Raw genomic sequence first — 15,853 nt, 5'->3', positions numbered from 1 at the left:
ATTCTCCTCCATAATGTGAGCTGCTCTGCCCCTGCCTTTATCCTTGACTATAAGAATTAGAGAGAACTCCTGTGCACTTATCTCCTTTACCCTCTTTCCCAGATCCATGAAGTCACTTTTGATATGTTTCAGAGGATACCTAGCAGTATCAATCATGTCAACATGGATGAGCAGCATCATCGTAAAATAGTAGGCGTGATGATTCTGGGCAATCTCTCAATGGTGTCTCAGATCTTGGTACCTGGCAAGCAGCACACCAAATGGGACAGCAAATCTGGTCAGCAGATGGATGCCTCCATGCCCCTCAGAAGAAGGTCACCAACTAACACTAATCTTCACTTCCTTGCTGATCTTGGTTCACAAATCTTGGTTTTTCCTCATCCTGTGAAGGTTTCTCTGCTTCCACTTCCTCGGCTGCATACCGGTTCTTCAGCTTGAATGAAGGTGGGGTTGGGGTAAGGATTCTCCTGTCTTTGGTTAACTGGGTTCAAATGTCATCTTGTGGGGAGTTTCTCCTTCCCCTCCATTGGAGTTCTCTATCTTAGATGCCTCAAGAAACATTTTATCAATGTAGCCCTCTTTGTCATTTTATTTATTTATTTATTTTATTTTATATACCGGCAACCGTTTGCACATCGTGCCGGTTTACAAGTAACTTATAACAAGGAATATATAGGCGAGGCCTTTACAAAGAACAATATGTAACACAGTAACAAAGCAGATAACCAAATAACTTGGGGAAGGAGGGATAGATACAACAAGGGGGGGTGGGGGAGGGAGAGAACAGATACATAAGGATAAGATATATACATGGATTTGAGGAGCAGATGGTATGTACACTGGTTATATATGGAATTATATAAGTGCAGATAAAAAACAGACACATTATTTTAAAGTAAGGGTTGAATGAAGTGTCATGGAAGCTTCTAAGTCTTAGTGCTTTATAAGAGCCAAGTATCGAGTGAAATGTTAGTGACATATTAGAACATGATTGATCACTCAATAATTACAAGCAAACTGATTATATTCTAATAAATGATTATAAAGAAGTAAATTTAGACTATCAGAATTATGCCTCAGACAGCATGCATGAACTGCCTATATTTTTATGTCTTCTAAGTCTTGCCATCTCCTTTCTCAATTCCGCCACCTTTTTCCTGAGTGAATCAACCTGCAGGAATCTCTCACACTGAACTGGTTTCTTACTATGGATCAGAATATCCGTCTGGACAGAGGCTGAACTAGTAACTGTGGCAGCAGCTTTGTTGACATTTTGTTTTTCAGTCAGCTTTCTGCTCTTCTTAGGATAGCTGTAAAAATAAATGAGAAACTAGGTTTACCCAAGTCTCTGCTTTTTTCTTCAGCAGGCCTACAAGTATAATTAGCTGGTTTACTTTCTATGAAATCTTGCATCTTCACAGTGATTCCCTTAGTGTAAACTTGTTTGCTTGCTCATATGTATTTCTGAAGTATGAAATAATGTATCATATCTTTTAAGAATACATTTTTTTTGTATCTATTTGGTGTGCAGTCTATAAAATAATACTATTGCTTTGGACACAAAAACATCAGATCAATTAAAAATGAATTACCTAAAGGATCTAATATGATAATACTAATTAAGCACCATTTGAATTGTATTTAAGTGTTCAATCTTCATAAATGACTTACAGACAAAGATACTCAATGCTCATGACCAGGGTACATGCCACATTTGGAATACATGTTCTATATTGTGTTCTAAATAGCACAGCCATTTTGAAAAAGTAGCATGTGCTCTCTGCAAGATTGAAAATGATCACCTATAAAGAAGAAATTATCCAGATACTGGAACTACGTGATAGCATGTTTCACAGAGCAACTGGTTGGTTCCTTCAAAGTACATGTCGAGAAGAGAATAGGGGGAATCAGCAACTGCAACAACATCTTCCAAAAGATAGCCACCCAAAAGTGAGGATGCAGCCAACTACTTTGGGAACAATTGCTATTAACTTTGTGATACTCCACAGCTCAGTATGCATTTCCCTGCAGTGGAAAGGAATGCATGTGAGTCAGCTGGTGCTGTTTTCCAAGATGGCACCAGCAGATAGGAGTGAGTTGGGATTGTTTCTGCTCCCAGAAAAACTCTACAATTATGGGGTAACCTTTGGTGAGGCATCCGTTATGGAACTCTGAACATAGCTGTATATACTCTGTAGCTCGTTGAGTAGACTCATTTTTAAGTTTTGCACGGTTTTACCCATTTATGTTCCTCATGTTAGTGCCTGTGTTTATTTTTTGTTCTGAACGTTTTAGTCATTATGTGTGTAGCTATGTAAATTGCCTAGAGCCAGGTGAGTCAGGCACTTAATACATTTTAATAAAAGTAAAAATACACACCCCCTTCACATAGGCACCCTTTCTCTTTCATGCATACACCCTCACACAAGCTACCTATCTTTCTCTCATACACACACCCCTGCACATTGGCTCCCTCACACGCGCACACACAGGCTCCTTCTCACTCATGCACATACGTACCTTCTCACACAGGCTCCCTCTCTCTCTCGCACATACACACACCCTCACACAGGCTCCCTCTCTCTCTCGCACATACATACACCCTCACACAGGCTCCCTTTCTCTTTTTTACATACACCCTCACACAGGTTCTTTCTCTCACACACACAGGCTCCCTCTCTCTCGTGCACATACATACCCCCTCACCCAGGCTCCCTTTCTCTCTCATGCATACACCCTCATACAGGCTACCTATCTTTCTCTTTCACAGCCCTGCACATTGGCTCCCTCTTTCTCTCACACACACACACACACACACACACATATCCCTTCACACAGGCTCCTTCTCTCACAAACAAGCACCCTCACTCCCTCACATAACACACACTCTCTTTTTCATGCACACCAGCTCCTAGTCTCTCACACACATATACATTCCTTCACAATCTCCTCACAAAGACTCCCTCTCTCTGGTACACACACACGCCAGCTTGCAGTCTTAAACACATACCTCTACACACAGCCTCTCAGTACACACAGACTCATCAAGGCCTGCATCGCTTGCGGCGTGCTGGGATTTGCACGCCCGCCTTCACCGTGACGTAGCACTACAGGGCCTCCTTCCTCTTCACTATGCCGTAACACGCTGGGGCTTCCTTTCTCTTTGCCGAGACATAGCACGCTGGGGCCTCCTTTCTCTTTGCCGAGACGTGGCACACTGGGGCCTCCTTCCTTTTTTCTGTCACGCGACATGCAAGGGCCTCCTTCCTCTTCACTGTGACGCAGCACGCTGCGGCCTCCTTCCTCTTCGCCGCCACATGGCACACCGGGACTCCTTCCTCTGTGCCGCCATGTGGCACAGTGGGGTCTGCTCCAAATTCTGCACAGAAACTGCACAAATTCTGCGCTCTGCAGTAGCAGGACTATGTAATGCCCTGTTTTTAGGCCGCCTATATTAGAGCCAGCCAGGCCATGTGGCACATATGGCCAAGTGAAAAATGCATCCTCATCCTGAGCACAACATATGACATCACGAACTGGAAGACTGTTAAATGGAGGGGGCTTTGAGTTTTATTTTCATCCAGCAGTTTCCTCTGGCTCCTTTGGGCTTCCATCTCACTTGGAACCAATACAGAGATCCTGGTGCCAGGAGCCTTAAGATATGCCATTCATAAGAGCATAAGATATGCCATTCTGGTCAGACCAAGGATCCGTCAAGCTCAGCATCCTGTTTCCAACAGTGGCCAATCCAAGTCTCAAGTACCTAGCGAGTACCCAAACATTAAATAAAGTTCAAGTTACTGTTGCTTATTAATTAATAGCAGTTTATGGATTTTTCCTCTAGGAACTTATCCAAACCTTTTTTTTTAAACCCAGTTACACTAACTGTTGTAATTACATCCTCTGGCAATGAACTACAGAGCTTAACTATGCACTGAGTGAAAAAGAATTTTCTTTGATTTGTTTTAAATGAGCTACTTGCTAACTTCACAGAGTGCCCCCTAGTCCTTCTGTTATCTGAGAGAGTAAATAACAGATTCACATTAACTTGTTCAAATCCTTTCATGATTTTGTAGACCTCTATCATATCCCCCTCAGTCGTCTCTTCTCCAAATTCCTAAATTCGTTAGCCTTACATCATAGGGCGGTCGTTCCATGCCCCTTATCATTTTGGTCACCCTTCTCTGCACTACTCTTGAGAATCTATTTTTCCCCCCTCAACTTTTTTTACTCCAGTCATTGCCATGTCAGTCGTGAGTTGGGGCCCATGCATCAGGGTTCCCCCAGTCCAACCACTAGGTGCCATGCCCTCCTCACACACAATTAAAGATTATTCAAATTTTACATGAAAAAGGACATTCTGAAGTAAAAATATCACTTACAACGACATATGTATTATATTTACATGCATTGCTGTGGCGCTAACTAGAAAACCCTGCAAAACAAGTAAAAGATAAAAGGCATATGGTAACGCATGTTAGGTGTAGGTTTGGCCCTCAGAAAGCCATGAGTAAACTGAATTTCAATTACAATATACTCAACCTCCCTTAAAGAAACAGTACCTAACTGTCAGCATTCAATCCTATCTATGAAAAGGCAACATTGCAAATATAGTATTACACCAGTCCCTAAACACCAATACACCTCATATTAGGAAAGCAGAACAAACCAGGCTGTTATAGATTCCCACATACAGGCCGATACAGTACAGTGCGTTCCAGCGGAGCACACTGTTAACCCGCGATTGGACGTGTTTTGGACGCACTAGCTTTACCCCTTATTCAGTAAGGGGTAATAGCGCGTCCAAAACGCACGTCCACCCCCCCACCGAACCTAATAGCGCCCGCAACATGCAAATGCATGTTGATGGCCCTATTAGGTATTCCCGCGCGATACAGTAAGTAAAATGTGCAGCCAAGCCGCACATTTTACTTTAAGAAATTAGCGCCTTCCCAAAGGTAGGCGTTAATTTCTGCCGGTGCCGGGGAAGTGCACAGAAAAGCAGTACAAACTGCTTTTCTGTGCACCCTCCAACTTAATATCATGGGGATATTAAGTCGGAGGTCCCAAAAGTAAAAAAAAAAAAATTTGAAATAGGCCCGCGGCTTGCGGGTTGAAAACCGGATGCTCAATTTTGCCGGGGTCTGGTTTCCAAACCCGTGGCTGTCAGCGGGCTCGAGAACCGACGCCAGCAAAATTGAGCTCGCCCGCTCTCCCGCGATTTTACTGTATTGGCCTGATAGAAAATAAAAAGCTAGCAGAGCATGTCGAACACAGACAGACCCTCACCAAATTCTTAACAGAGATACCATAAAGTATAAATAGAAATGTGCTGACAAAAACTGAACTGGAAACCACAACAAACCAGATTGGAATGCAGTGCAGCTGTGGAAAAACAGAAATACCACCATTCCTCATAAAATATCAAACAATAAAATCAAGAAATCATAATAATAAAACCATACTAATAAAAATGATACATATTTCAAAACAACTGATGAATAAAACATCCAATAATTAAAAACTCATATCTCTATCCATTTCCAAAAGTCAATAAAATATTTCAAAACAGCTGATACATCGTATATCACCTAATTAAATAAGGATAAAAAAAAATCCCCTCTGTCCATACTTGGGAAATGTTGATTTCCAGATGACCTGAGAATGTCATGTATTATCAGGAAGGGGTTGTTGCATACAAACTTTCTCCATGATTTCTCTTACAAATGCTCAATCATATACACACATGCTCATATGCACACTTTCACACATGTTCAATCATATACACACACTTGTTTGCTCTCTCATGCTCAACTGTATACACACAAACACATGCTTGTTTGCTGTCTCTCTCTTTCTCATGCTCAATCATACACATACACACACATATATATACTTATTCAGTCTCTCACATGATAAATCATATACACATATAGGCTCATTCGCTCTATTACATGCTCAGACATTCACACATGCTCATATGTTCTCTCTCATGCATGCTCAGTCTTAAATACATACACATTTGTTTGCTGTCTCATTCTCAACTATACATAAATATACTTACGCTCATTTATTCTCTTTCATTTCCTCAAACACACGTAGACACACACACTATCTCATACGCTCTTTCACATGTTCAGCCATACACAAGCTCATACATTTCTCTCATATGTTCAGTCATACACACACTCGTAGGCGCTTCCTCACATGCTCAGTCATACACATAAATATACGCTGTCTCTCATATGCTCAATCATATATGCTTATACCTCTCACATGCTCAATCAGACACACACACGCTCATGCCTCTCTCACATGCTCAGTCTCACACACACATTCTCTCATACTTCTCTCTCACATCCTTAATCATACACACACACTCTCATAGGCTCTCTCTCTCTCATCTAGCCTCCAGGTATGCTGAAACGTGAGGAGGGAGGCCAATGCTTCTTTGCATCGCATGGGCCACACTGTAGCCGCTCCTTGAGGCCCTGCTGGCCATGCTACTTTTCATTGCCAGGCGGGGAAAGGAAGGCAGAAAAGACCAATGCTTTTTGTGGCCCTGGGGCAGCGCTGCTCTGCACTACTGGGGTGGGGGGAGGGAGGAGGAGGAGGTTTTTTGCTGCCCGGTTGGCAGTGCTACTCTTCATTGCTGGGGTGGGGGATAGAAGGGTCATGAGTGTGGGCCGTGCTGCTTTTCATTGCCCTGGCGGGAGGAGAGAGAGGAGGAGATTGTTGTCAAGGCTCAGTTTTATCCTTCTCCCGCTGGCTTTAGGATTAAATGCCTGTACAGCAGACAACTGTATCGGCATTTAATATGCATTTATTCACTTCACTGGCTTTCTAACTGGTCGTTTTACTGACAGAAGTAATTTTGCGCTTCTCCTGCTGGCTTAGCTTACCCTGTTGGTTTGTGGGGGGTCATTCCATGCATGGGTGAAATTGGGGAGAGGGATCAGGGCTGCTCGCAGTTACATTTAAAACATATTGTGAGGAACAGAAGGCAACAGGAGAGATTGGGGCTGCTGGCACAGTATATTAAAATTTATTGGGGGGATTGGGAGGGACCTGGGCAGGCTGCAGCTGCACAATGCTTGTGTTTTTTCGCTTTCTTTTTTTTTTTTCTCAGGAAGGCAGTTCTCCGGCTAACTTTAGGACTGCTTTTTTGTTGACTAGAGTTAGCCAGAGAACTGTACCCGGCTAGTGTTGATATTCAGAGCTAGGCGGGTAAATTTAAAGCACGCCCCAGACCACCCACATCCTGCCCCTTTTTCATCCAGCTAAGTTTGTCGTTCGGCTTAGAGGGCTATTCAAAACTTGGGGGTTTGTCCGGTTAAGTCTCGAACTTAGCCAGACAAGTCCTTTTGAGCAGTGACCGTGATAAGAATTGTGTCTAATTGTAGATAAAGCCATGTTTTTCCCACTGTGTGCAACTGTCAAATTTTTATTTGTGTTTTGATTTACAAATGTGTGGGCAAGTTGGGTCATTGAGATGTGGGGTATGTGGATATGAATGAGAGGGAATAAGGGTGGGCATCACGTGTGCAGTTTCCAGTGTTAAGAAAACAATACAGTTTACCTTCCTAAGTGTATTCTTAGAATGAAACAAATCAAAGTAACATTAAACACAGTTAATGCAAGTTTAAAATGCAGGCACAACTCAGTATATACTTTAGCACTGTATATAAAGATAAGTGCTAATCTAATTTTATCACATAAATCATTGTATGGAAATTGTTTGCAGATATGCTTGAGTGGCATAAGAAGATAAATTGTACTTTTCAACATTAGTTATAAGATTGTGGTACAGCAAGACAGAGGTGTGAATGTTACTGTGTTACTGCTATGATGTGCCTTTTTAGTGCTTTGTAGTGATAAACACAGAAATGTAGAGCATAATGGCAGAAGAGGACTGAAAGGCCCATCTAGCCTGTCCAATTTTCTTCCATTACCATGCATCCCACTTGATCTCCAGCGTTCCCTTCACTTTTTCACAGCTAAGATTCCACTGTGCTTAACCTATGCTTTCTTGAATTCTGTTCTTGTTTTTGCCTCCCGAAGTCTGTTCTGTGCATTAACCACCCTTTCTATGAATAAATATTCTCTTATGCTCCTGACTCTACCTCCTTTGAGTCTCATATCTTGACTTCTTGTTCTAGAGCTTCTTTCCCTAAAAAAAAAGTTTTCTTCTTGTACATTATTTATTCCTCCTTGAAAGGTATACATATTCAGGTCCTTAAGTCTCAATTCATAGGGCTTTTGGTGCAGAATATGCCCTGTTTTGATAGCCCTTCTCTGGATTGCTTCTACTTAACATCAAAGTCCGATATTTGCATAAAGTAATAAATAATATGTAAAGTTTATTGTTTCAATCTGTCTGGAGTGCAATTGTTAGCTCTAAGAATAGCAGAGAGGCCATCTCATCATAACTAATATGAAGCTAGTGTAACTGGAATTGGTGTAATAGAAGGAACATTTGTGAGAGATGTATGGTCCTGTAAACAGAAAACCAGGGCATTCCTCCCATGAGTCAGACTTAACAATGCCTCATATTAATATTAGATCCAAATTTATTTCATAATCTGCATCAAGGTTAAAACAAATCCATAAAGTAAACAACCTATTTTATTTATATGCAGTTTGATCTAATGAGGGTAATTATTTTAACTGTGTGGGCAGGACTAAAGCATGCATATAACTTGTACACAAAAGTTACCCGAAAGGTGGGGTACAGTATAGGGGGTGAAACTCTTTTAAGCACAAAAGAAGAGTGAGATCGGGGGCGATTGTATCTGATGGTCTTCAGGTGGCCAAACAGGTGAATAAAGTGATGGAAAAGCTAGAAAAATGCTTGGCTGCATAGAGAGAGGAATGGTCAGCATAAAATCGAGGTGATATTGTTTCTGTATAGGTCTCTGGTGAGACCTCTTTGTAATACTGTGTACAGTTCTGGAGATTGCACCTTCAAAAGGATATAAACTGGTTGGAGTTGGTCTAGAGGGTGACTACTAAAATGGCAGTGGTCTTTGTTCTAAAGCATATGGGGACAGACTTTAAAGATCTAAACATGTATACATGAGGAAAGGTGAAATGGCTAGAAATGAGAGATGTTTAAATACCTCCAAGGTCTCCATGCACACAATGCTGGGCCTCTTTCAAAGGAAAGGAGACTCTAAAACAAGGGGTCATAGTGAGAGGGGGTAGACTGAGGAATAATCTTAGGAAATATTTCTTTACAAAGAAGGTAGTTGATGCATTACTCGTGGAGGAATTCTGTGCTACAGTGCAGTGCCGAATTTGCACAGAATTTTGTTGTTTATCACAGAATATAAGATGCCTGGCAGGAGGTAAACAGAGCCCATCCTGCTTGTAGTCAAAGTTGAGGGAGGCCTGGTGGGCTGCAATTGGATCCTGTTCACGGCTGAAAACAAGGGAAGCATCAGACTTTGAGTGGAGCCCATCCCACTTGCGACAAAGATCAGCAGGCTTGATGGCAAGGAAGGCCCAGTGTGAGAGGCAAGAAAGTTAAGCTCCTGAGCCTATGTGAGAAAAAGGAAGTGTGCATGTGAGGGTGCCTGTATGTGTTTGTGAGTGTGTGAGAGAGAGAGGAAGCCTGTGCTAAGGGTGGTAGGGGTGTGTGTGTGGTGAGAGAGAGCAGGAGCCTGTATGCAAGTAGATATGTGTATGAAAGAGAGAGAGAGTCTGTGTGAGGGTGTGAGTGAGAGAGAGGTAGTCTGTTTGAGGGTGTGAGTGAGAGAGAGGTAGCCTGTTTGAGGGTGTGAGTGAGAGAGAGGTAGCCTGGGTGAGAGGGTATGTGTGCGAAAGAGAGAGGGAGCCTGTGTGATGGGGGTATATGTGTGTGCAAGAGAGAAGGAGGTTGTGTGATGGGGGTATATGTGTGTGCAAGAGAGAAGGAGGTTGTGTGATGGGATATTTATGCAAGAGAGAGGAGGAGCCTGTGTGAGGGTGTGTTTGTGTGAGAGAGAGAGAGGGAACCTGCAACATTACTATAACTTTAATTCTGATCATAATGTACTTGTTAACTATTTAACTTACCCTATTCCATCGAAAATTGTAAATCGTTGTGATGGCAAAACCGAACGACGATATATAAAAACTCGATAAATAAATAAGGGGATGTATGTGTTCAAGAAAGAGAGGAAGCCTGTTTGAAGGTGTGTGTGTGTGTGTGTGTGTATATTTGAGAGGGACAAAGGGAGCCTGTGTTAGGGGCTGTAAGACAGTGGGGTCAAACTGTGGGAGTGAAGGGATAGGAGGTGGAAAAAGAGTGAAAAGGGTTGAGCCTGAAGAGAGGGATAGTGGAAAGCAGAGGAGTTGGAGCCTGAGAGGGCAGAGTGAAAGAGGTCTGGCCAGGGGATTAGGGAGAGAGATTGAAGGGCCACTCTTTTATAGTGTACTTCTAGGGGAATTCTGCTCAAAATATTGAAATCTCTGCATCTTTGAGTAATAACTTTTCTGTATTACATTTTAAATTAATTACTCAAAGATTGTGGTGTATATTGTTATTTTAACCAATATAAAGTATTCAGAATTTTGCAGAATTTAACATTTTTGTGTGCAGAATTTCCCCAGGAGTAATACATGGAACCGCCTCCCAGTGGGAGATATGGAGGCGAAAACAGTATCTGAATTCAAGAAAGGAAGGAATAAAACACAAGGGATCTCTGAGGGAATGATGGGAATTGTAAAGCTAAATTAATTGGGTGGATGGGCAGACAAGATAGGCCATTCAGTCTTTTTCGGCCATCATGTTTCTGTGTTTCTATTTTTAAAACAAACTTATGTGCATAAGTTTTTGCTTTGAAGGAGAGGGAGCCTGTTTGAAGGTGTGAGTGTGTGTGTATAAGGGGGACAGAGGGAGCCTGTGTTAGAGGCTGTAAGAGATCAGTACCCTGGATCATGAAAGTTAGGGCCCAGTGTTGGTGGTTGTTTGAATCCAATTCCTCTTTTTACCCCCACTGTTGAAGCAGAGAGTGATGTTTCAATTGTGTCAGAATCATGAAAGCTAATTGGTTAAGGGTAGTAACTGCTGCTCCATGCAAGTTACTCCCCTGCACCCTTTTCTTAATTTCTGTGCTCTAGCCTTTAGGGATCCACAGTGTTTATCCCATGCCTTTTTTAATTTGTTCCTGTTTTTGTCCTCGTCACTTTTCCCAGAAGGGCATTCGAGGCATTCACCATCCTCTCCACGAGGACATTTTTTCTGATGTTTTTCTGAGTCATTCACCCTGGAGCTTCATTTTGTAACCTTTAGCTCTACTGTCTGCTTTCCACAGAAAAGGTTTGAAGTTTATACATCATTAAAAACTTTCAGGTATCTGAAAGTCTGTAGCATATTTTCTCTGCACCTCCTCTCTTTCAGGGTACACATATTCAGAACTTTCAGTCTCTTCTCATAAGTCTTCGATATAGACCCCACGACATTTTTCTTGCCCTTCAGTGGACTGCCTCCATCCTGTCTCTATCTCTTTTGAAATATGGTCTTCAGAACTGAACACAGTACTCCAGGTGAGGCCTCACCAAGGACCTCTACAAGGGCATTATCACCTCCTTTTTCTAACTAGTTATTCCTCTCTCTATGCAGCCCACAATTCTTCCTGCTTTAGCTATTGCCTTGTCACATTGCTTCACCACCTTCAGATTGCCAGGCACAATGAACCCTAGGTCCCTCTCCCAGTCTATTCAAAATAGTCTTTCACCCCCCCCCCCCCCCCCAACACATACAGCTCTTTTGGATTACTGCACCCCAGATGCATGATTCTGCACTTCTTGGCATTGAATCGTAGCTACCAAGTCTTCCAATACTCTTCAAGCTTTCTTAAATCACCTTTATTCTCTCTACTCCTTCAGGTGTGTCCACACTGATGCAGATCTAGGTATCATTTGTAAATATACAAACTTTACCTTCTATCCATTTCGCAATGTCGCTCACCAAGATGTTGAACAAAACCGATCCCTGTGGCATTCCACTTAATACTGTTCTCTCTTCAGAGTATGTTCCATTTACCATTACGCACTGTCTCCTGTCAATCAGTTTCTAATCCACTCCACCACTTTGGTGCTGACTCCCAAATATCTTATTCATGAGCTTCCTATGTGGCACCGTATCAAAAGCTTTGCTGAAATCTAAATAAATCACATCAAGCACTCTTCCTTGATCCAGTTATCTAGTCACCCAATCAATAAAATTTATCAGATTTGTCTTGACAGGACCTTCCCTTGGTGAATCCATGCTGCCTTGGGTCCAGCAACCCACCAGATTGTAGATAGTTCACTATCCTTTCCTTCAGCAGAGTCTCCATTAATTTTCTCACCACCGAGGTAAGGCTAACCGGCCTATAGTTTCCAGCCTCCTCCCTGTAGACACTTGTGAAGCAGGACCATCACCGCTCTTCTCCAGTCACACAGCACCATTCCTGATTCCAGGCATCTATTGAACAGGCCTTTCAGTGGACCCACCAGCACATCTGTGAGCTCCCTTAGTATCCTGGAATGTACCTACTCCTGGGGGAATTCTGCACTACTGCGGAACGCAGAATTCCCCCTCCCCCCTGCGCAGAATTGCCAAATTCTGCGCAGAAAATAGCAGAAGAGACCCCGGCATACCGCGAACGGAGCGCGTCCCATGGCACAAGCTCTGTTCACAGCGAAGATGAAGGCCCGGCGTAGCGAAAAGGTAAGGCCCCCATGTGCCGCACTCTGTTCGTGGCGAAGATGAAGGCCTGGCGCGCCATTTGCAGCAAAAAGGGAAGGCCCCTGTGTGCTGTGGGACGTGCTCCGTTCACGGCGAAGATGAAGGCCCGGCGCGCCGTTTTCAGCGCGAACAGCGCCCCGGGCCTTCATCTTCGCCGGGAACGGAGCGCATCCCGCGGCATGCCGGTGAGAGAGAATGTGTGTCCGGGAGGGAGGGTGAGAGAGAATGTGTGTGAAAGGGAGGGGAGGGTGAAAGAGAGCATGGTTGGTAAGGGGGGGGGAGGGTGTGAGAGAGCATGGGAGGTAAGAGAGGGTGGGTGGGGAGGATGCTTGAGTATATGTTTCAGAGAGGAGGAGTCTATATGAGGGGAGGGGGATGCCAGTGAGAGAGAATGTGTGTATGAGAGAGGAGAGGGGGTGTGGGGGAGGGTGAGAGACAGCTTGGTTGGTAAGAGGGGGAGTGGGGGGGATGCCTGAGTGTGGGTTTCAGAGAGGGAGCCTATATGAGGGGAGGGTGACAGAGCAGGAGGGTGTGAGAGAGAACATGGGAGGTAAGAGAGGGTGGGTGGGGGGATGCCTGAGTGTGGGTTTCAGAGAGGGAGCCTATATGAGGGGAGGGTGACAGAGCAGGAGGGTGTGAGAGAGAACATGGGAGGTAAGAGAGGGTGGGTTGGGGGTTGCTTGAGTGTGGGTTTCAGAGAGAGAGAGCCTATATGAGGAGATTGTGAAGGGGTGTGTATGTGTGTGAGAGATTGGGAGCTCGTGTGTATGAAAAAGGGATCGTGTGTATGTGAGGGTGCTAGCCTGTGTGAAGGGATTGTGTATGTGTGAGACAGAGCCTGTGTGAAGGGCTGCGTGAGAGAGAGAGAGACATAGGTAGCCTGTGTGAGGATGTATGTGTGAAAGAGAAAGGGAGCTTGTGTGGGTGTGTATGCAAAAGAGAGGGCTTTGTATGAGGGGATGTGTGTGTGCGAGAGAGTGTGTATGTGGATGGGGCACTCTTACAGTGAATTTCTAGGGAAATTCTGCTCAAAATATTTAAATTCTGCAACTTTAAGTAATAACTTTTTTCTGTAATAATTTAAAATGTAATTACTTAAAGGCTGTCATGTAAATTGTGTTATTTTGACCAATATAAAGTTTGCAGAATTTTGTAGAATTTTCAATTTTTTGCGCAGAATTTTCAATTTTTTTGTGCAGAATTCCCCCAGGAGTAAATGTACCTCATCCGGCCCCATGGCCTTGTCTACTTTCGGTTTTCCTAGCTCTTCCCATACATTCTCTTCTATAAATGGAGTTTTGCTACCCCACTTCCATCTACAATCTTGTCAATCCACAATGGTTCTTCTCCAGAGTCTTCTTTAGTGAACACCTAACTGAAGTATTTGTTTAATATTTCCATCATTTTTGTATCTCTCTCTACACGTTGCCTCTTGTCAACTTTCAATTTCACTATACCAATTTCTCTGATATATCTGAAAAATGTTTTGGCATCTCGCTTTACCTCTTTGACAATCCTTTCTTCCACTTAACCTTTTGCTTTCCTGATTTCTTTCTTCGTCTCCTTCAGTTTCACCAGGCATTCTTCCCTGTGTTCCTCTTTTTGGGATGCTTTATACTTTTCGAACGCTGTTCTTTTTCAGCAGAATTTTAAAACCAGCACATGGGTGCACATGTAGGTGAATATGCTGGCTCACGTAAAAGGAAGCAGCCATTTTGTAACATATGCACATATGTGCATGCATGATATAAAATAGGCTGTACTCACGTGCTTGTGCGCACAAGTGTATAATGGATTCGCACGTGAGTGCGCAAATGCCACCGCTAGTGCATAAGTGGGGGAATTTTAGTTGATATGCACGCTGACACAATTACCAGGTTTCGAACTCCGTTCCCACTTCTCCCAGTTAAAGGATAGGACTTCCTTACCCCCCTAGTTATTAAGCCTCCCTTTTAGCCCCAACCCTTAAAACCTTGCTAACTTGCCTCATTTTTATTTTTGTTTTATTAGTTACACACCATCCATAGCAGAAGTAAAGTTATGCAGATAGGGATCTTGACTATGCGCACAAGCGCGTAATACTTATGCGCTGGTTTCATTCATATTTCCTGGAACGCCCATGCCCTGCCCAGACCGTGACCACACCCCACCCCTTTTAAAAAAAAAAAATTTGTGTACGTACGGGGAGATATGCGCATACTCGCACGCTTTTTAAAATCCGCACGGCGCACGTTGGCCCAACTTGTGAGCGTATCTCCTGCCTTTGGCGCACATAGGGCTTTTAAAATTCTCCTGCCTGTCTTTATTTTATCAGTCATCTCCTTTGAGAACCAGATCGGGTTCTTTTTTCTCTTACTTTTATAACATATAGATTTGTTGCCTTTGTTTTATTTCTATAATCTGTTTATTGTGAGTCTGCATATGTAAAGAGAACATTCATGAGAAAAGTACCATAACATTAACAATAAAATAAATAAAAAAGATAAACTGTCCATAATAGTGAGAGAGGTAAAAACAGCCTCAAGACCTGTTCCCACAAGTATGCAACCACATTCACACATGCAAACCACTGTGGTGAAAATTGTTAAACTTATCCAGTGAATACAGTGTGAAGAGTCCCAGGGACCGCCAGCGGACCTCATCCTGCTGGCAGCTGAAGAAGATGCCCAGGTCCTGGGAGAGAGTGTAAATGTGAGCCCGTGTGTGTGTGTGTGTGTGTGAGGGTAGGTATCTGCCTGGGAACACGTTTGTGAGTTTGTGTGTGATTGCATATTGTGGGAGAGAGAGTTGAGTGTGTGTATACCAGAGAGAGACTAATTGATTCTCAAATGAAGAAGGCAAACATTTTCTGTGCAGTTTGATACTTTCTGCCAGAAGGAAATCACTAAGTACCTGATTCACTAAGGGTTTTTCCCATAGACACAAAATGGGAGAAAAGCCTTAATGAATCTGGCCCTAAGAGAAAAAAATGTGAAGGCTCTTTGTTTTCTGTACTGTTAGTTAAATGAAAATACTGGATTTCACTGTAATGTAGGATGATGGTTTGCAAGAATACTGTGTTATTTTGGCAAATCTGCAGAATTTACAGAATGTGCGCGCAGAATTTTCAATTTTTTTGGTGCAGAATTTTCAAATTTT

General features: G+C 43.1%; 1 protein-coding gene across 5 annotated transcripts in view; it reads left to right on the top strand.

Annotated features, from left to right (window-relative positions):
- KLHL5 (kelch like family member 5) overlaps nt 1-15,853 on the top strand; it is a 246,063-nt gene that overhangs the window by 146,063 nt on the left and 84,147 nt on the right. The window lies entirely within an intron of this gene.

Source organism: Rhinatrema bivittatum, chromosome 1 (genome assembly GCF_901001135.1).
Source record: "Rhinatrema bivittatum chromosome 1, aRhiBiv1.1, whole genome shotgun sequence".
Lineage (NCBI taxonomy): Eukaryota > Metazoa > Chordata > Amphibia > Gymnophiona > Rhinatrematidae > Rhinatrema > Rhinatrema bivittatum.
This window is presented reverse-complemented; position numbering and strand designations above follow the sequence as displayed.